The sequence below is a fragment of the Lytechinus pictus genome, unplaced genomic scaffold (assembly GCF_037042905.1).
Source record: "Lytechinus pictus isolate F3 Inbred unplaced genomic scaffold, Lp3.0 scaffold_20, whole genome shotgun sequence".
In the NCBI taxonomy this organism is placed as follows: Eukaryota; Metazoa; Echinodermata; class Echinoidea; order Temnopleuroida; family Toxopneustidae; genus Lytechinus; species Lytechinus pictus.
In genome coordinates, this window is record NW_026974141.1 from 11,089,034 (window position 1) to 11,111,381 (window position 22,348).

A 22,348-nucleotide genomic window follows, 5' to 3' on the forward strand; every position below is an offset into this window, starting at 1 on the left:
AAAATATAACATCTTTTTGTTTTTGCCTGATCAGCAATTGTCATTGAATCCCCTGTCCCAACATTTGATTCTTTTGATACTACATGTAAGTATATGACAAATAAAAAAACATCTAGTTAAAAGAGACATAAATATCCTACTGGTCCTACCTAGGGGTTCAGCCGACGACACAATGTACTGGAAACGGAGTTTGTCGGTCAGACTGAGACCGATGAATGTTCCCGGGGTTTCGGTCACCTTCAACAGCTCCTTCGGCCTCAACGACCCGCACCACGAGGGCAGCGTGGTGTTGTAAACGTAGGACATATTCGATAACATGATGATCAGGAGTGGCAAGCTTGACTGAAGAATAGGGTATCCCTTAGGCAAGGTCCTCGGTCACTTCGTCTTGGTAGGTCATGAATTTAGACCAAGCACCACGAAGGCATTGTGGTATTGTATTATAATATATTGGATACATGTATGATGATCCAGATTTTCAAGCTCAACTGAAGACTACTGCATGGGATCCCCTCGAGCAAGGTCCTTGTCTTCGTAGGTCATGAATTTATACCAAACACACAAAAAGATACTTGACTTTGAAAGTCAATCCTCCTTTTGATTCTAAGTATGTTTACTATTATAAAAGTATGATTATTTCCAGACTACATCATTTTTCAGTCGGGTCACCACTGCATATAAAATGGAAGAAGCTGCAGATATCCATTGGACCATAATCCTAAAGCAGTATGAGTACAGAACATAGACCTACATGTAGATGCAGGCCAATACTCAAATTATATGAAAAGTTACCAAACTTTTGAATCGATCCTAAAGCATATTTATCATAAATTCCCATTAGCAGGTCAAACACATCTGTTCACATTACTTCTTTATTCCACGTAGTACATATCACAAGATATAATTTCCTCGTTTTTCGCAAAGGTCCAAATGGGTGAGACGTCCACTCACTAGTCCTTCCAATGTAAGAATGCAAGCTTCATGTCTCTGCAGAAAATCCAATTCAGTATGGCCACAAAGACGATTTGGCATTGCGGTATTGATCAATAAGCTGTTTAAAGGACATTAAACAATGAAGCCATGTAGACAATAACAAAAAAGAAGTATGTCTATTGGAGACTGAGCATGGGAGATACAACCTAAAGACAGTTCCTTTTCCTTTCCTTTTTGTTTAACTTTTTTTTTGAGAAATTATAACCATTTCATCCTTCAAAGAACAATGATGCAACGGAGAAGGTATTTACATAGTTCACATCTAGAATTTGTGGGAACTGTATCAAGTGACGTAAGCATAAACAAGATCTGTATCAAGAGAATGGACCAAACCATGGGAGGAAACTTCCTTGTATTAAAAGATAATTTTTAAAAGAAGTCCAAGTTCTACTTTCGGAATGAAACTGTCAGAAAGACACCCTTGCTGTAGACCAGTTGCCTAATCAAGCTCTGTTGAAATTACACTGCAGAAGTTCCCTACATGTATCAGATGCGAAGATTTTGAGGTGATGAATACTCCAACTCTGATGGTATTGGTCGGATGTTATGGTATACACTAAACCATGCTCTCCTGGAAACTGTTATCAAACCTGCAGTTCGAAGGAGGAGATCTAACAACAAGAATTTTGTGCAGAACCAGTGGTTTCCGAGGCAAATAGCTCTCTGAAGAACTCTTCCTGTTTTACATGTATCTTCTTTACCATAATCCACTGGTGTGAACTTGATCTTGTAACCAAAACCAAAAGAATAACATCTGTCAACTTGAAAGCTTTAATTCCACGGCTCCAGGTTCGTCAGTCACGTCTGCGCATAATGGCCACTGCACATGGATGTATAACAGTTGGAACAACTTGCTAGAAGTCAAATGACCATAACCAGCAGATGCCCTATATATTAATAGACCAAGGGGAAACTGTATCACGTACGCGGTGTTGAGATTATGTAGCACGTTGGCGATTCAAGGGCGTTACTTGCGAACATTAATGTCTCTCTTGTCTCCGCTCGTGGCAACAGATCAATACCGGTGGGGAGAGAGAGAGCTAACTTCATCTTCAGAAGTGTAATGATGATGATGGAAACCTTGGGTGATTACATAACAGACAAATTGTGAGAGACATATTGAAATTGAATAGTCTCATTCACAGACAACTCCCATATGAAACAACATAGGCCCTACATACATGGGCTCCGTAAGACAAAGCTTAGTTATGAATAGCAAATATGAAAGAACACAACTGATTAGTTCCTGGTCAGTATTTTGAAATGAATGTGGATGTAACGTTGATTTCGATTGGTCAGTCCATTTTAGCAATAGACAGCAAAGGATCAGGGTTTGGTGGGGTAAAAAGGATAAAGAAAAACACTTCAGAAAAAAAGAAAGAGATGAGTCAGATTCTAATGACTACCCAATCACATTGCACTGTTTCACCAGCCTTACAAAAGGTGGGTAGGCCCAAATTTCAGAACTTTGGAGGGGGGGGAAGAAACAGTGCAAGCAACCCCCCCCCCCCCCTCCCCAACAAACACACACAACGTGCCACGACCAGCTATGGCCTATATGTACATGTATAATATGAAATATACATGCAGTTAAACAAAATCAAATAGAGGGCAATAATGGGGGGGGGGTGTTAAGCCTCTCTTTCTACCATATCCTGAGATGGACTTTTGAAGTATCTCTATGAATTCTGACATTGTAAACTAACAGAGCAATTACATACTATACAAAGAAAATTCTTCTGTCACCTCGTGGAGAGAGTTGCATCTTTGAAGGACAAGTCCACCCCAACGAAATGTTGATGTTAATAAAAAGAGAAAAATCCAACAAGCATAACACTGAAAATTTCATCAAAATTGGATATAAAATAGGCACGTCCTGATCGGTATGCAAATGAGGAGACTGATGACATCATCCACTCACTATTTCTTCTGTATATTATTCTGTATTCACCGAGTTGTACATACCACTGTTTTGTGAAAAATAAGCAACATTTTAAAATGCCATAACTTTCTTATTTTACATCGGATTTTGATGAAATTTTCAGCGTTATGCTAGTTTCATTTTTCTCTATTGATTCAATTCAACATTTTTCTGGGATGGACTTGCCCTTTAAAAGCAGATCCACTTTCTCATTCCATGTTCATGATGTACAGACTACCTTAAAGACAATTAACCTTAAAGTTAATTAACCACTTGATCCCCAATTTAAACGAGAGTCTATATTATCAAAAGAAGAAATAGGCAAACAAGGCTCAACACCAGTGAGCCCCCCAACTGATCGCATCCTCGATTATAGCCACTGAGGTCAATCCCTTGGTTGAAGTAACGACTATGCAATGACACCGAAAACATGACAGACACTTCTGGGCCTCGTCTTACAAAGAGTTACGATTGATCCAATCAATCGTAACTCTATGGAAATCCATCAGTATCATAATTTTTTCTTCAGGAAATGTGCAAAATGTCCTTTGTAAACAAAGGAGAACACACCGAACTGTCAAGAAATCGATGAATTTATGGATGTACAATTGTACATTCATATCTAGAAAAAAAATTTGAGCAAACATGCATTGTATATGTTGACTTTGCTGGCTTTCCATAGTTGCAAACTTGCAATTGATCAGATCAATCACAACTATTTGTAAGACGGGCCCCAGGACTATTAAAGATTTTTTTTTGCCTGTAGACAGCCACTGAGGATGTTCATTGTGACTGTATATATGTATTCATCATTTTGCTGTTTCTTTTTTTTTCGGGTCATAATCAATTTGGGTTGCTATGGAAAAAGTGCAGTAAAAAGACTTCTAATTTTTTACCAGGCATACAGATCAATGCAGTGTAAAAAATGAATAGGCCTATGTAAAGATCTAGCACAGCGATCGATCGCTAAAGCTAATTTTACAAAAGATTTGATAGATTATTACATGTATATGTGATCAGCCCCAAAGCTTCTTGTTTCAAGAACTTGAAGTATTTATCAGAAAACGTCTGGGGCGGAAGACTAACTCAAGATGAAGAAAGGGGAGTTATTGCATAAGCCCGGCCAGACACCCATAACAGTCCCCATCAACTGGTCTAAGGAGAGTGGAGGAGGACAATAGCTACAGCAGTCAGAGAGCATGACTCAAGGTCGTACGTGACAATGGAAGATCACATGACACTTGTCTTGGGGACATACGCCCCCATTGTTTACGAGTAAGAGAGGTTTATTATCTTGAATGCATCTGCGTAAGCCGTTTCAACACTGGATGATGTTTTTGTGCGTGTTAGGGAGTGTCACAAACAGCTAATTAGGATTGAAGGGGTTAACGTGATCAACATTTTCGAAAGTGTATCAGCAATAGGTTCAGTCCAATTTCTCTCTCTCTCTCACGCTCTATCCCTCTTGCTAAGTACTTGATTAATGGAATGTTAGTATCTTATTGACTTATTGTTGATATTGCGATAAATATAGTAGGGCCTACATGTAAATAACCTCATGCCTCTTTCAGTGGAGAAAAATGTGAGAAGCTTATCATACCAGGTCACTCATACACTAGAATTTCATTCTTACTATAATGTCATGTTTTAGATAGAATGAATTAATTGCAACAATTATTATTAAAGGAGTACATCGTAATTATGAAGAAAATAATGATCACTCTGAAATCATTATTTTTTTCCAACACTTAATACACAATTTTGTTAATTAACCCCATGATACATCCTCTTGTTGCTTGCTTTTTAAAGGTCAAGTCCACCCGAGGAAAATGCTGACTTGAATAAATAGCGAAAAATCAAACTAGCATAGTGCTGAAAATTTCATCAAAATCGGATGTAAAATGAGAAAGTTATGACATTTTAAAGTTTCGCTTATTTTTCACAAAACAGTGATATGCACAATGAGGTGACTCAGTCGATGATGTCCACCACTCACTATTTCTTTTGTTTTTTATTGTTTGAATTATACAATATTTCGTTTTTTATAGATTTGACAATAAGGACCAACTTGACTGAACCATATAGTATTGAACGATGCTAATTCCACATGTTCAAGGAGGAATTAATCATTGTCTCACTTGACAATGAGGAGAAAATTAGATTATTTCATATTTCATGTAATAAAATACAAAAGAAATAGTGAGTGGATGACGTCGTAGTCTCCTCATTTGCATACCAGCCAGGATGTGCATATCTGTTTTGTGAAATTAAGCGAAACTTTAAAATGTCATAACTTTCTGATTTTACATCCGATTTTGATGAAATTTTCGGCGTTATGCTTGTTGGATTTTTCTCTGTTTATTCAAATCAACTTTTTGTTGGGGTGGACTTGTCCTTTAAATACATGCATGCATTCAAGCTTTTTTAAATAGTTCTCATATAAAATTCGCCACCACCACCATCCAATACCGCCAACATGTACGTAGCTTACATACATGAAGGCCTTACGGTATTTAGTTTGTGAAACACAATTAATCTAGAGAAATGGCACTGGAAATTGGTAATACTGTATTTTCCCCCCGATATCGACATAACTAAATTAAATATTTGATCATTCTCCCTAAGAACAGAATATATGAGCAGATGGCTGAAAATGGCTAAAAACCACTTGAGTGCTTCCCCATACATATCACCAAGGCATTATTATGACTCATTAGTAATTAGCCAAAAAAATTGACATCAACAAGCTCATTAATGTTAGATGATTTGTGGCACCAAGTGAGGTCTGAAAATCAAGGCGAAAATCAGACATCTGAGAAAAAAGGGAGAGAGAGAGAGAGAGAGAGTGGTAGCGAAAAAGCACAAAGTAAGATGGAGAGAGGAAAGAGGGAGGAGAAAGAAGATGGAGATAGAGAGAGAAGAGGAGGGAGAGGAAGAGATACAGCAGCAAATGACACTGGCACTGGTCCGACGGTCCCAGACCAGTAAAAAAATATATCAAGCTGATACAAATGATATTTTCTTGTCTTTTGTAAATTATAAAAATTACTCTTGTGAATTATGTTGTGTGTGTGTACTACATGTAGTTGTATGTTGGTGTTTTTTTTTTTTGGGGGGGGGGGGGCAATAAAAACAATAAATGACAGCAAAATAAACTTTTTTTATGGTTTTATTTATATTTTGGGACCAGTAAATTTAGGTTTGGACCAGTAAAAATTTGAGAAAAAAATTGGATTCTACTGGTCTGACATGAACAGGTTGGACCAGTAGAAAAAAAGAGTTAGTGTGGAGCCCTAGATACAGATGGAAGAGGGAGAAAGATGAAGAGGGAGGGGGAGAAAGAAAGCAGGAGAGGAAGTGATGGGGTGGGGGGGGGGTCAGACAGAACAGGCAGAGACAAGAAGAAAAAGGTTCAATGTATGGTACAAAAAATAAAAAACAGAACAGTTTATATACAAATGCATGTCAGGCATTAAGTTGTAGAGTTGATAGAAAGCCAGAAATAAAGAATATTAAATATGACATTAATACCAATGGTCACATTTGCTCTACGGTGGCTGTACGGCGAGTCGAAAACATTTGTTTTATTCATTTTTATTTAAACCATCTATATGTAGCTGATACAAAAAAATGTTAAAACGGCTGTTTTCGACTCGCCGTACGGCCGCCGTAGAACAAATGTGACCAAGGTATAAAACTAATCAAATGTCCTTTTCATGGAAGACAAATGAAGCACAAACAATGATTCATTTTCAATAAACACCGACCAAACAGAGAACAAGGGAATTCAGAAAAGAAAATAAAGAAACGCTTTCCGAATCACCACAAGGACTAGGCAAAGTGTACAGCAAAGAGCTTGCCGCCTAATGCTGCCAAAGCTGCCAGAGTCGGTAATGCCTCATTAAAAGGAAAGCCCTCTTCCACAAACAAACACAACCCACCCTAGACAATGGGCATTCCACATCCATGACATCATCCCATGGTCAAGCCAGGTTGATGGCCAGGCTCGTTAATTACTTCATTGCCAATAACAAGTGACCAGTCATTCAATGACCTTACTTGACCTTTCTAACGCCCCCTGTTGTTTGTCCAGCCGCAAATGCTTTCTTGGTACCCATTTGGCACACGTTATGCCATCCAAGAGGTACTATTTACATGGTGTAATTGTATCAATCATGAGCCCCTTTGGGGTTTATTTTCAGCCACTTCGGGAAGTGAGAAGGGTGAGGTGATGAAGTCCCTCATACCCTTCCTAAATTTGAAGCCCAGGTCAAATTCAGCATCAATGACCAATAAATATCCTTTTTTTTAAATTAATAAATGTTTTTAATTCGATCACCTACACTCTAAATTTGTAGGATCTAAAATAAATCCAGATCGGCTGTGAATGGTAACCAGCTGAATATCATATTTAGTTTTACATAAATCTAAAATATTTGAATTGAAATCTTTTGAGATTTGAAAGTTAATCCTAACAAATCCAAAATTCGGCTGGTCACTATCCACAGCCGATTTGCATTTATCAATAAATCCTTGGAATTTAGAGTGTACAAAATCCTGCTCAAATAGAAATATTTTTGGTTATCAACAAAGCCTACAATCTTTCTGGAACAATCAACAAAATACAGGTACACTTAAATGTGTGCTTGACACAAAATGAAAGATAGTATTTAAAATGCAAAATAAAAAATGAATACCCCTCCCCCCAAAAAAATCCCCTGTCCACATTTCTTTCTCATTCTCTCTCAACACTTGTTGTCTTTTCTGCCCCCAATAGCACATCTGCCCATTTCTAAGAATTTGCGTGAGAGAAAACTTTGGTCAAGGTCGCCTTCGAGGAATCTTGCGGCTGCTTTCCCAGAAACTATCGCTTGGGCGAGGTGGAAATTGGTATAAAAGGAAAATGAAAGAGGGAGAGCCCTTTTGTTTGGAAAGAAAGGGGCACGATGTCCTGTGTACAATTTCAGTCTGAATAAAGATGCATGCTTTAATAAATCAAAGCATTTCCAAAAGCTTTCCTTCAGGTTTTCTGATGTGAACCTTTGTACGAAGAGTTCTGTTATCATCATTATTCTATACCGTGACTGAGCTTATGTTTCCTTTTTATTACCCGTTTACGAAGTAGGGCACATTATCCTCATCCCTATTCTCTCTCTCTCTCTTGCTTGTTTTCTCCAATCCTAACCTCTCTTCTTCTAGCTCCTCTACATTCCCTTTATTCTCTCCAAAGTCATTTCTTTAACAAGTGGAATGCCTCTGGCCGTCTCACCTGCATCACGCGATTCAATATAGCAGCAGTGCTGATTTTGAAAACTACTATAACTCGCACAAGATGTTCAGTGATACTTGGTTACTCTTATTTCCACGTTTTATGAACTAGACCAATACACTTATAGAGATATGATGGCAATTCAACAAATACCCCCAACGTGGCCAAAGTTCTTTGACCTTACATGACCTTTGACCTTGATCATGTGACCTGAAACTCGCACAGGATGTTCAGTGATACTTGATTAAGTACTATTATGTCCAAGTTTTATGAACTAGACCAACACACTTTCAAATTTATGGCTGTAATTCAACAAATACCCCAATTTGGCCAAAGTTCATTGACCCTAAATGACCTTTGGCCTTGATCATGTGACCTGAAACTTGCACAGGATGTTCAGTAATACTTGATTACTATTATGTCCAAGTTTCATGAATCAGATCCATAAACTTTCAAAGTTATGATGGTAATTCAACAGATACCCCCAATTCGGCCAAAGTTCATTGACCCTAAATGACCTTTGACCTTGGTCATGTGATGTGAAACTCATGCAGGATGTTCAGTGATACTTGATTAACATTATGTATAAGTTTCATGAACTAGGTCCATATATTTTCTAAGTTATGATGACATTTCAAAAACTTAACCTTAGGTTAAGATTTTGATGTTGATTCCCCCAACATGGTCTAAGTTCATTGACCCTAAATGACCTTTGACCTTGGTCATGTGACATGAAACTCAGGCAGGATGTTCAGTAATACTTGATTAACCTTATGGCCAAGTTTCATGAACTAGGTCCATATACTTTCTAAGTTATGCTGTCATTTCAAAAACTTAACCTCAGGTTAAGATTTGGTGTTGACGCCGCCGCCGCCGCCGCCGTCGCCGTCGCCGTCGGAAAAGCGGCGCCTATAGTCTCACTCTGCTATGCAGGTGAGACAAAAACCCCTCCTTTCATCTACATACCCAATCCAACTAGTCTGCAGCTGCAGGCACAGACATTTGGTTTTCATGAAAAGAGCACAATGCAAATTCTGAAATAGTAGGCTAAGACTACATGTAGGTTCAGTGCTATTGCTGCTTCCACAGTATGTAGGCCGGTTTATTTCCAATTCGTCTATTGCCAATTCGTCCAATTGCCAACTAGTCTACTGTCATTTGGTCTACCATCAGTTCATCCACTATCCACATGGTCTAAAATTTTGCCAATTGGTCCACTCACCATTTCGTCTAATAACCAGTTGGTCCAATAGCCATTACTCCATATACCATTTGGTCAAATTGGACTTACATGTATGTAAGTGGTAATTGTGCAAAAAGAATGAAATTGAAATGGATATTAGGCCAACTGGTTATGAGACGAAATGGTGAAGGACGAAATGATGATTAGACGAAGTGATGATTGGACCAAATGGATATTGGACCAAATGGTTGCTAGACGAAATGTTGATAGATGGTTTGGTATTACATGTAGACTAAATGAAAGTAGACCATGTGGTGAGTGGACGAGTTGGCAGTGGACGAATTGTCAATTTACCTGTAGGCCTACAGTACATACATGTATGTACAGAGAGTTCAGAGGCTAGTCTTCACTCCTGACATGGTTGAATTTGTTTAAAAATGTATCAAATTTGAGCCTGTGCTTGAAGACTACCATCCAACCACAACTCTCTTTCTCTTGGTCTGGTTGCAGTAGACTATCATCTACCAAACAATCAGACAACATTAATTAAAGCCCCATCAAAACACATGGTCAACAAATGTGTAATATTTGCAAGAGGAGTCATCAATCATCCGTCTACCACCAAATGCAACTCGCGGTCAAATCTGACCAGTCCCGTCGACTATCATCTCGATACAACGACCGATCGGCGATTAATGATATTAACAATCCCCTAATTAATAGGATGACTACCACCACCAGAACAAAGAGTGATATCAGGGGGGTGGAATGTCGATTTAATAGTTGATGGGAGATTTGGTAGAGTTATTTTTTCATTCCATTGTTGTTATTTTTGGATTGTTTGTTAGCGATGGTGTTTCCTTATCAGGGTCAAGTACCTCAGATGTCTGTCTCTAGATCACTGGCTGTACATGTATGTCTGACTGTGTCTGTCCCGGCTGCAGGTTTTTGTCTGTCGTTATTGTTCTCTTTTTATTTATTCTCTTATTTATTTGTTCTCTTTTTTTATTCATATTTTATATCTTAATCTCGAGTTTAACCCTACGAACTAACGCGATAATTGCGTCTCCATTACGCGTCCCCTCAACTTTGGAACAACCTTCCTCAGAGCATAAAACAAGCAGACTCAACTGACAAATTCAAATCTATGTTAAAAACTCATCTTTTCGTTAAATAGATCGTCCTTAGCATATGCGGCTTCAACTGTCTACTTTCAACTGTTAACATGTATAATTTGATTTTAGCTGAAATTTCTTGTCTTCCTATGTATTTTCCTTAAGCGCTTAGAGACATTCTTTGTGATAAGCGCTATATAAATGATGTTAATTATTATTATTTTTTCATTTAAATAATCTTGAGATTGTTCAGATCGGGATAATTTGCCGGATCAGAAATAGCGCGCGAATTTGAAAACTCGGGCTGGTGCAGACAGCCCTATAAATCTCTTCATGATTTCTATTATCACCATTTATCATACTTTTCTCTACAGTGACAGCCTGTCACATAGTCATAACTCAGGTCTATTCTTATCCCCTCAAATCTCCACCTACAATGTCTTTCAGCGTACATGTATAAACCACAAGTATTAGTGTCATAATGGTGCCAATCCAATGCATATTAAATCATTTTCCACTATCTTTGACAAAATAAGGAAACAAAGAACTTGGCTATCAACGGTTTGCTGTGATCAAGTAGTACAGTAGGGCCTACATGTAGGCTATAATTGTAGACCTACATGCATTGAGGAAATTCAAATAAAAAAAAAACTCACACTCTTACATCAGCAAATTTGGAATAAATTTACACCTTATCTATTCAGAATGTCACGGTATCGTGAACAAGAACAAGTAGATCATTACAATTATTTACTTGTAATACCTTTAAAATCCATGCAAAACAGGGAATTTACACATGTACATGTATACACATGGAAAAATCTAATAATAGATGAAACACAAACACGTAGCTACATGTAAAAGAGTTCAAGGTAAAAAAAAAAAAACATTGTCTGAATGGAGCGAATGAACAAATACATTCATTGCATCGCGGTCAGAAATACAAATAAAAATGAAAATCAATGCTTGTTTATACTTTATAGTAACAGGTTTATAGAGGAAAAACAGACACTTTTTGTTGATAACATTAAAACTCATATGATCTACATGATGAACATAGGCCTGCATACAAGTGGAAGAAACTGCAGCCCCCCCCCCCCCCCCAGTTCTTTGGCACTCCATGCATATATTCTTGAAGGGGGGGTAGAATTTTCTATCTATTTGAGTTTTTTGCCCCAAGGGATAACCCGACAGACTGTATCTGCAAGTATTCTTAAAGGTCAAGTCCACCCTAAGAAAATGCTCACTTGAATAAATAGAGAAAAATCAAACTAGCATAGTGCTGAAAATTTCATCAAAATCGGATGTAAAATAAGAAAGTTATGACATTTTAAAGTTTCGCTTATTTATCACAAAACAGTGATATGCACAACTCGGTGAGTCAGTCGATGATGTCCATCACTCACTATTTCTTTTGTTTCTTATTGTTTGAATTATACAATATTTCATTTCTTATAGATTTGGCAATAAGGACCATCTTGACTGAACCATATAGTATTAAACAATGATAATTTCACATGTTCAGGGAGGAATTAATCCTTGTATCACTTGACAATGAGGAGAAAATTAGAATATTTCATATTTCTTATAATAAAATACAAAAGAAATAGTGAGTGGATGACATCACAGTCTCCTCATTTGCATACCAGCCAGGAGTGCATATAACTGTTTTGTGAAATTAAGCGAAACTTTTAAATGTCATAACTTTCGCATTTTACATCCGATTTTGATGAAATTTTCAGTGTTAATCTTGTTTGATTTTTCTCTTTTTATTCAAATCAACTTTTTGTTGGGGTGGACTTGCCCTTTAAGTTCTAAGCAAGCATGGACTATTAACAAAAGTACCTGTCCTTGCACATTATGAAATAAAATGAACAATTTCTGTAATATTGTACTTACATTTATATTTCTTTTTTCTTGCCCTCAACTATAACGGTCAATCCTCACCGAGTGGTACTTTGATAGGAAAGTCATCTTGACTCTGAAATTGGAACAAAGAAAACAAATTACAGAGTATAGAGGTTTATACAATTATATCATACTATTAATACACAATTTGATTGAAGTTAAAAATAGCATTTCATGTTACATGTACATATAAAATGCATTATATTGGAGGCGCGATAGCTCAGTCGGTAGAGTGGGGGTTTCGGATTCCGGTGACCCGGGTTCGATTCCCAAGTGGTGGGCTAGTGCCCTTTGGTAAGGCATTTATCCTCATTACCAGGTCCCTCGGAGAGGACCTTAAGCCGTTGGTCCCCTGGTTGCTTGCTCACAGGCATTCGTGCTTTCTTAGCAGTCAGGTAAAACAACCTCGGTATAACATATAACATTAACATAACATTAACACAAGTTATACATATTATGTACATGTACAAGTACATACATTATGCAGAAGTAAATCATGAATATGGTACATGTAGTTAATATTCTGAAATAAATAACCAAGAAATTACAGTTAAATGAATAAGATGAAGATATCATCCAAGATTTGGGTTTTTTTTATCAACCGTCAGTAAACTACATGTACGACATGTACAGTATTGTTTACAGGAGAGTTAACGATTGTTTGCCTACATGTATGGTGAACACTTTTACCATGATTGAACTAGTAGTACAATACATAATCATATGAAATGAAATACCCTCCCCCCAAAAAAATAAAAATAAATAAATAAACAAATAAAAATGAATACATAAAAATAAATGAATAAAAATAAATAGATAAAAATTAAAATAAAAAATAAACAAACTAAAAATAAACAAACTAAACAAACAAATAAGGTTAAAAATTTGCGAAGAAATGGTAACAAAGGCAGAGAAGAGATACGGAGGCATACAGTAAAGGCCTTCATAGGTAATGTACAGGTATATGAGCATGACAAAGCATATATATGTATTAAAGGCTATGTTCTGGTAGGCCTACATCAATAGAAGTAGACCTATTAAAATCATACACTCTTCTTTCCTAAATCATACATACTGTTTTAATCTTCCATTGGAAAAAGTACAGACTGTAGTTTAAAATCCACTCACCATTATTCAACCTCAAAATCTGAAGAAAAAACATCTATTAATCCAGTAATAGGATCCTGAAAATTGGAGTCTCAATATTAGCATACAGTTCAAAACAATAGTTTAACTTTAAGAGTAGAAATTCACAGTAAACTCTCCAGGTCTTGGTATCTTGCTCACAAATGTTCACAAAAAGAAGGCATCCAGATTCCAGTGCGGTAATTGTTCGATAATTTGTAAAAAGATTTTAAATAAAAATACAGTTATACAATTATGTGGTACACAAATCCTAGTTCACCGACAGTCACAGCAGTCAGTATACTAGCAAGTAGTGGTATCGCAGTGGTATCTGATCGTCCCTCGAAGTCTTCACCTGCTTATATCTGCTTCCAAGTTTACGTTTGGGAAACCCCTTGCCATTAACCAACAGGGGAATAATAATGACTCGTGGCGTGCGCCCTGTATTGATGGCATTGGCCACTTGGCGATTGCGTTATTAGTAGCCATGAATGGAGCAATCTCTGTGTGTGTCTGTGTACAGAAAGAGGGACATGTCACTGGAGTTTATTTATTAACCCAATAGGGTGACAGCTAGTCTCAAATTTTAGACCTTTCATGAGGGCTTCAACCACGTTCAAAGGAGCATTACATCAACATTTTTGTCAGCAAGATGTCTGATCCAACAATTACCCTTGGACCTTGGCTAATGATAAAGCATTCTTTCAATGGGATTGTCGGACAGACTGCATGTACTGTATGTCAGCTAAAATATCAGACAAGTCTCTTCATTATTTCAACATTCCCAGTACCGGTACTTTTAAAGTGAACGCTTTTATTTTCATATGTTTAATGACTTTACTAATCCATTGGTTTTGGTGTGTGGAGCCATAATATGAGAAACCCAACAAAAAGTGGTAAAAAAAAGAAGATTTCCAGTGATAAATAGATGAAAGCATTAAAGTCATAGGGACTACAGTACATGTTATTATATTTACATGTACCCTTCCATGTTAAAAAATATATTTAGACATTTACAGAATGTTGTTTGATAATAATATAATATAAATGCAATATGCAAAAAGAAAAACTAAAAACACTTTGGGTATTAAAAGCCTAATCCCTGTCCATGAACATGTATGCAAATTTATACCATTTTGCTATCACAAACATGAAAATGGGTCTGAAGGTGAGAGACTATCTGGCGAGTCTATTTTCGTGAGTGCGTGGCCGCTTGGACACACTTCATCGCACAAAAATGTGTCATCCCTGGTAGCTGTATTATCATCACGCTTTAGCTTATTATTGACCCGGGTTGTTATTAACCTGAAGATTGACTGGTTGATCGCACAAGCTTTATATAGGCCTATAGATTATCACCTGGTATTTTTTTGGGAAACTATGGATAACATTATGCAATTATCACTGTGTATTCCAATCTGTAATATGATTATGAAGTAAAAAACCCATAACATAGAGAGATTCTGTTGTAATAATTGTTATTAATAGATTTGTTATTGTTTGTTAGAAAATTAGACATAGAGTGATACTTCTAAAAGGGCAAATTTTGATATATGGCTTTATTTAGATCTATCTGCATGATGTACATGTAGGTCTACATTATACATGTGCATTTATGAATAAGAGGCCGTTCTCATTACGTTTTCTAAAACTAGTTTACTGGAAACCGATTCAGGAAACTACTTTGGAAGATCGCTTTGCTAGCGTTCTCACTTGATCACACGAAAGTGGTTTTCAAAATCACTTCACGTAAAGCGCTCTTGTTGCTATGGAAACGCTCTCAATGGGGTGACACGTTTCACGCGAAATTCGAAACCGCAGCATAGGCATTCTACACCTGTCGTGTGGAGTAGCGCGCTCAAAATGTGCGAAGATCGCTTCCCGAAGAACGGTTGTGTCCTCACTTACGCTAAAACCACTTTAACGAGGCAAAGCGATCTTGAAAACTACATCGCGAGGTGGTTTTCCAAACTGGTTTGGAAGATCGCTTCCAAGACCGCTTTGACCGTTCTCACTACGCGTTAAACTAGTTTCCACTAAACTAGTTTTCAGTAAACTAGTTTTAGGAACGTAGTGAGAACAGCCTCATAGAGTGATACTTCTAAAAGGGCAAATTTTGATATGGCTTTATTTAGATCTATCTGCATGATGTACATGTAGGTCTACATTACCCTTTTTACACAGGATTTTCTTATCCCCGGACTATCGCTAACCCCGTACTATCCTTAACCCCGTACTATTTTTTTTCCTTTTCACACATGCCAAATTGTTATTGCTAACCCCGGATAAGGAATGCTTGCTTTTCACACACGAAACTCGCTAACCCCGGACTAGTGGTAGCTCATTCACTCGTACCTTTTTACACACGCTAAAATTTCCTTAACCCCGTACTATAGGTGGGGCTAAATTGCCATTTAGCCCCACCTATATAGTACGGGGTTAAGCTTAGCCCACTTTCGTTTTACACTAGCGATCTTAACCCCGTACTATCGCTCTTAGCACCGCAATTGCTGGGATAACCCTGCTTTTTTGCAGGGCCAAATAATCCCGTACTAAAGGTGGGGTTAGCCCACTTTGCAAAAATGCTGTGTAAAAAGAAAGTGGGCTAAGCTTAACCCCGTACTATAGGTGGGGCTAAATGGCAATTTAGCCCCACCTATAGTACGGGGTTAAGGAAATTTTAGCGTGTGTAAAAAGGGTTTATTATACATTAGCATTTATGAATAAGAGGCCGTTCTCATTACGTTTTCTAAAACTAGTTTACTGGAAACCGATTCAGGAAACTACTTTGGAAGATCGCTTTGCTAGCGTTCTCACTTGATCACACGAAAGTGGTTTTCAAAATCACTTCACGTAAAGCGCTCTTGTTGCTATGGAAACGCTCTCAATGGGGTGACACGTTTCGCGCGAAATTCGAAACCGCAGCATAGGCATTCTACACCTGTCGTGTGGAGTAGCGCGCTCAAAATGTGCGAAGATCGCTTCCCGAAGAACGGTTGTGTCCTCACTTACGCTAAAACCACTTTAACGAGGCAAAGCGATCTTGAAAACTACATCGCGAGGTGGTTTTCCAAACTGGTTTGGAAGATCGCTTCCAAGACCGCTTTGACCGTTCTCACTACGCGTTAAACTAGTTTCCACTATTACTAGTTTCCAGTAAACTAGTTTTAGGAACGTAGTGAGAACAGCCTCATAGAGTGATACTTCTAAAAGGGCAAATTTTGATATGGCTTTATTTAGATCTATCTGCATGATGTACATGTAGGAGGCCACTTTCGTGTGATCAAGTGGGAACGCTAGCAAAGCGATCTTCCAAAGTGGTTTCCTGAATCGGTTTCCAGTAAAATAGTTTTAGAAAGCGTAATGAGAACGGCCCCTAGGTCTACATTATACATGTGCATTTATGAATATGTACGTCTTAAATCCCACATATCTTGTAGAGTGACAATGGTTTCAATGACTAATTAATGTAATTCCTAAAACCAAGGAATTTGTTCATCCCTGAAAAAATGGTAAATTGCCAATGCGTCTACTGCCAAATCGTCCACTCACCCCATGGTCTACTTTCATTTTAAATGCCATTCCGTCCATCAACATTTGGTCCAACTACCATATTTGGTCCAATAACTATTTGGTCCTTCATAACTTTGTCTAATAACCAATTCTTTGATGACCACTTTGTCTCATATTCTAGTTGGTCTAATATCCATTTAATTTTCATTCATTTTGCACAGTCAACACTTTAACCATGAACCTACTACTCTGACAGAGTTGTTGGTCCATGCTAATAACCAAATGGTATATGGACTAAAAGGCTATTGAAACAACTGGTTATTAGACGAAATGGTGAGTGGGCGAAATGGCAATTACACCATGTGGATATTGGACGAACTGATGATAGACCAAATGATAGAAGACAAGTTGGCAATCGGACAAATAGGCATTTTATAGAAGAATTGGAAACAAACCATAAAACCATGCACTGCTCCATAGTATACATATTCTACATGTACATGTAGCCACTTCTGAGTTCATAGTAATACCCCTTTCACAGTGCCCTCTTCATTTTTCACCGGCGAACTTCGCCGGCGAACTTCTCCGCCTCGCATTCCTCACTTCCCCGGCGAAGAAAAAAATGTACCCTTTCGCACTGACATTTCTTCCCCGGCGAAAGTCAACGGGCGATTGCAGAACAAACGAAAGAAAATTGTAAACATTACTTCTTACCTATTACAAAAAGGTATCAAAAAAATAATTACAACATATTTTGGAAGTATTACGATAAAAACAAACAATATCACCTTGTTTTTATATCTTAGCGCATTTTATACATGTAAAAAGTGCTTTTTAATAAATATTGTTAGTAAAAAAAAAAAATGTTCGAGGGTATCTACTTGGCCCATAGCATTCAGCTGAGCTTGCAACTATCGCGCGCGGAATCTCGGTGCAGGGGACTTTGGGAGAGAAAAAAATTGACCTCTGACGTCATTAAAGAGGAGAAGTTCTCCGGTTTGCTTTCATACTGGCCTTTTCACCGGCGAACTTCACCGGTGAAACAGTTTCGCCGGCGAAGTTCACCACCTCTAGAGGTGGAGAAGTTCACCGGCGAACTTCACCGGTGAAGTTCTCCTGTGTACCTTTCATACTGGACACTTTCCCCTTCGCTGGCGAACTTCGCCGGTGAAGTTCCCCGGTGAAAGGCGCAATATGAAAGGGGTATAAGAGAGACAATGATGAAAATCTAGACCCCTGTTACATCTGAAAGTTTCCTACCCGAGACCCGACCGAGTCCACTTGCAACCTTGACTGGATTATTGGTGGATTAGCTTCGCGAACGGACCAAGTCCGAAATGTGGTCTGTTTACATCACAACGTTCATTCCCTCCCCTATCGGTACGGTTTCGAGCGGTATCCGATTGCTGACACCAAAGGGCGCTCTCGATCTAGGCTCTGAATAATTTGCGCGCGCTAATTGAAGTTGTTTACAATTTGTTACACTCGTCGGCTGCTACACAGAAATGACAGGGTGGGACATGTGCCAATCATTTCCAGAGAGAGTCGAAACGACTCTTTACACTTTTTACCTTTACCCGAGATTCTGGAAGAATGCTGATGATCCCAGCAGTTGTTGAAGATATGATCTACTTGAAAAGGATACATTTAAAATGCTTCCTTCTTTCCACTCAAATCAAAGACTTTATCAATCACAATTCACATGTCGCATGCCGCAAAACGTTCGAAGAACGACAGGGTTGGGAGGGGATAGCGCGCGCTTTGACGTAATTTGACAGCTGGCGAACGGACCGAGATAGGTTCGAAAGCTTGTGTGCGTTTACATCTACGAATCGGTGGACCGGGGCTGGCCCGATACCTACCCGAGACTACCTCTGGATGTGGTCTCGGGTAGGTTCGCTAAAAGGTGGCCCGAGGTAGGTTTGGGATGTTTACATCTGATTTCTTTCCGACCCGAGGTAGGCCCCGGACCGGCCCGAGGTAGGGAATCTCTCAGATGTAACAGGGGTCCTACACTGTACATGTAGATACTTGGTACATGTACATACAGTGATTCCCATTTATCCCCACAAATGAAAAAAAAATATTCAAGTGGAATGAATTTAAAGCTATATACCAGTTGTGGTGTTAAATCTCAAAATGAGTTCGAACAGAATCCAATAAAATGACCATCCAAAAAATATGTGGCAAATGGCAACTTGCACAACATACAAACAATCATCATACAAAAGGAAGATGTGAATATCAAACTCAATACAAAGATGAAAAACTTATAAATGAACATGTACATGTATGTAGGTCCATGTACACTGTACATAAATGTACATGTGGATCAGGGTATTCCCCTACACTGTACCTCCATCAAAATATAATAGAAAAAAATGTACATAAAGAAAATGAATAATATTATGCAGCAATTCACAGACAGCTTGCACAACATGTAGTTTTCAAAGGTAAATAATACGACAAAAGAAAGATGTGACTAATTCAATACAGGCTGCATGATGAGCATGTTGATTTAGAACCTACATGTACTTGAGCCTAGCAATTATCCATGTTTACCCACATGAACATTAAGATAATATTACAAAATATCCTACTGGTAATTACCCTTTTTATGAAATTTTAATAGACTTCCACTTCTATTCCCTGAGGACTTGTCAATACATGTACTGACACTACTCGAAACTTTCAAATAAGGTGGTCTCAGACGGCCTCAAAGATTGTCAATTCCTAGTATTTTCTGATCGGGATATTGACCACGATAAAAAAATACCAGGTAATTTTGGCTGTGTTAGAGCAATCTCCCCCAAAGGATATAATTACCCACTAATACTACAGGTACTTGTCAAAATTACGGTCGCCGGTATTATGACAGTGTGAAAGCAAATTACAGGAACTTTAAGCCCAGGGTGTAGTTGGGCGCGGGCGCCGTATATGTAGGTGGTTGCTGAGCTTGCGATCTTAAATCAAGCGCCTTGATTAAATTTTCAGACCATACAGCTCATAACTTCAGGAACTTATCCTGAAGAGTATGTTTCAGGGCGGTGTGAATGCAAGAAAGATTAACAGGTACTTTTTAGCCAGAAAAGGTTCTTGTAATTTATAGGGGATTCTTGTAATCGAGGCGGTTTGAAAAAGCCTAGATAGTAAGAGTAAATCTTTTCCCAACTCCCTGCAGTAATCATGACTTTTAAGTGGTAAACTACAGCTAGCAACTTATACATGTACACCTCAACCGGAGACACCAAAGCACAATTTTCATTTTTGGAGAATGTCAACGGAGCTGGAAAAGGACAAGTGAGACAAACAACTCCAGATAAACAACAATTCATGTTAATAAATGATAATGAAAAATGAATGCCTTACATGGAGTTGTTTACAATGTGTTCATGATGTATATTGCATGGGTATATTTCGACATGATGCTATGATGAAATATATCAAAACAGGAGGTCTAGCACATAAAATAACTAGGAAATACATTTAACTCCTTGAATGTGATATGATTTCTGATAGACCTTTATAAACCTGTGTAAACTCAGTAGTACAAGTAAATATAAGACTCAATGGGTTATAAAGATTTGTTCAAACATAAAGCTGATTTCACAATTGGGTACAAAACAAACCTAAAATCAAAATCGGGGGATTCACAGTCATATTCTTCAATGAAAAAAGTTTATTTTTACATAATCACATTGTACATGATTGCATTTCTACTTTCTGTTGATAACAGAATAAATCTGTCCAAATCTACATGTAGAATGTATGTATATTAAATCTTGAGTAAGAAATTGATAAATGGCCCAAGGAAAAATCTGCCTCAAAAAGATTTCTTTTTAACAATGTATGTTGCAAAAGATCTAAATAAAAGAATTAAAACAAATAATGTTGAACAGTAAAAGAAATCAAATACATGAAGCTCATTTTCAGATTTATTTTTTCTTTTGAAAAAGTGCCCCCGCGCAATTGTGGTAAAAACACTGTATGCGGGGCAGGTCAAAGCAACTCTATAGTTTGTTTACACAAGAAAACAGAGCAACTAAAACTTACTTCTACGACAACGCCCCATCCTTATTGATATTCATCAAATCTTTCTTGAGGCTATTATGCGAGTCGTTACACCTCGAAAGCAGAGACAATAGGCGTCCGTCTGATTGGAATTTGATTTGCGATGTCCAAAAATACGCTTGCCCCGCTGATTGACCACCATCATGATCATGGGAAGGTTTAAAGTCTTGCTCATCAATCAATTTAGCTATCTCAATCTCCAATAATGCTCTACATGGAGCCCCTTTCCAGACAGATTCTATTAACCTTTTCAGAGCTGGAGACTGGGGCATGGCCAGAGGGTTTTACCTCAGGAAGGGGGTATATACATGTAGGCAGTGGGGTAGCCAGAGGGTTTTACCTCGGGAAGGGGGTAGGCAGAGGGTTTACCTCAGGAAGGGCGTAGGCAGTGGGGTAGCCAGAGGGTTTTACCTCGGGAAGGGGGCAGGCAGGGGCGTAGCCAGAGGGTGTTACCTCGAGAAGGGGGTAGGCAGGGGCGTAGCCAGAGGGTGTTACCTCGAGAAGGGGGTAGGCAGGGGCGTAGCCAGAGGGTTTTACCTCGGGAAGGGGGCAGTGTTTTTCTATAAATTTGAAAGCAACTGCCTAGCTCTTCTTGCCAATGTACGATTATAGACAAAGTCATAAGACACATATAAAACCAAAATGTACATGTACAATACTGAAATATTTTTTTGTAGATTCTCTTTCAAAATAAATCATAAAGTGGGAAATGGGGGAAGGGGCTGAATATCCGATGGGCCTCACCGGAAAACAATACATCGGTCATCTTTGCAGGTCATCTAAAGGACATGACGATATTGGGAGACTGCTCTGGAATAACATTGGATGATATGAGGCCATTATCCTGAGGAGGTACAAACAAAAAGAAATATGGCGTGTTGTTTATGATCCATATGTTTATGATCCATATCATACACCGGCTACCACTGTGATGGTGGGAGGGAGTCTTGAAACCATGCAATAGTTTACTCTCTTTTTTGTGTTGCAGGGTGGGAGCAGGAGGGTTAATTATTTGTTTCTTATCCTATTTCTCATCAAACTGGATTTGATTTCATTTTTTTTCTATTAATTGGTTACATTTTTTTTCCTTTTTTTTCATTCTTCAATTACAGTTTTTTTATTTTTCATTGTTAATTTGTGATTATTTTAGAAAATATTTTCATTATTTTCTTTCCTTTTTATAATACGCTATATACTGTTGCTTTTAATATGTTTGAATATGCTATTGTATGTTGTTGGCCAATAAAATG

At 38.0% G+C, this 22,348-nt stretch overlaps 1 protein-coding gene across 1 annotated transcript in view; it reads right to left on the reverse strand.

Annotated features, from left to right (window-relative positions):
• The window catches only part of LOC129282869 (SAFB-like transcription modulator), a 49,043-nt gene extending 34,981 nt beyond the window's left edge, over positions 1-14,062 (reverse strand). Inside the window, exons 1-2 of the mRNA XM_064114683.1 lie at positions 13,518-14,062; positions 12,381-12,462 (exon numbers count right to left, since the gene is read on the reverse strand). The gene's annotated coding sequence lies outside the window, so the exon portion shown is untranslated. The remainder of the gene's footprint in view (positions 1-12,380; positions 12,463-13,517) is intronic.
• Between the last annotated feature and the right edge of the window lie 8,286 nt (positions 14,063-22,348).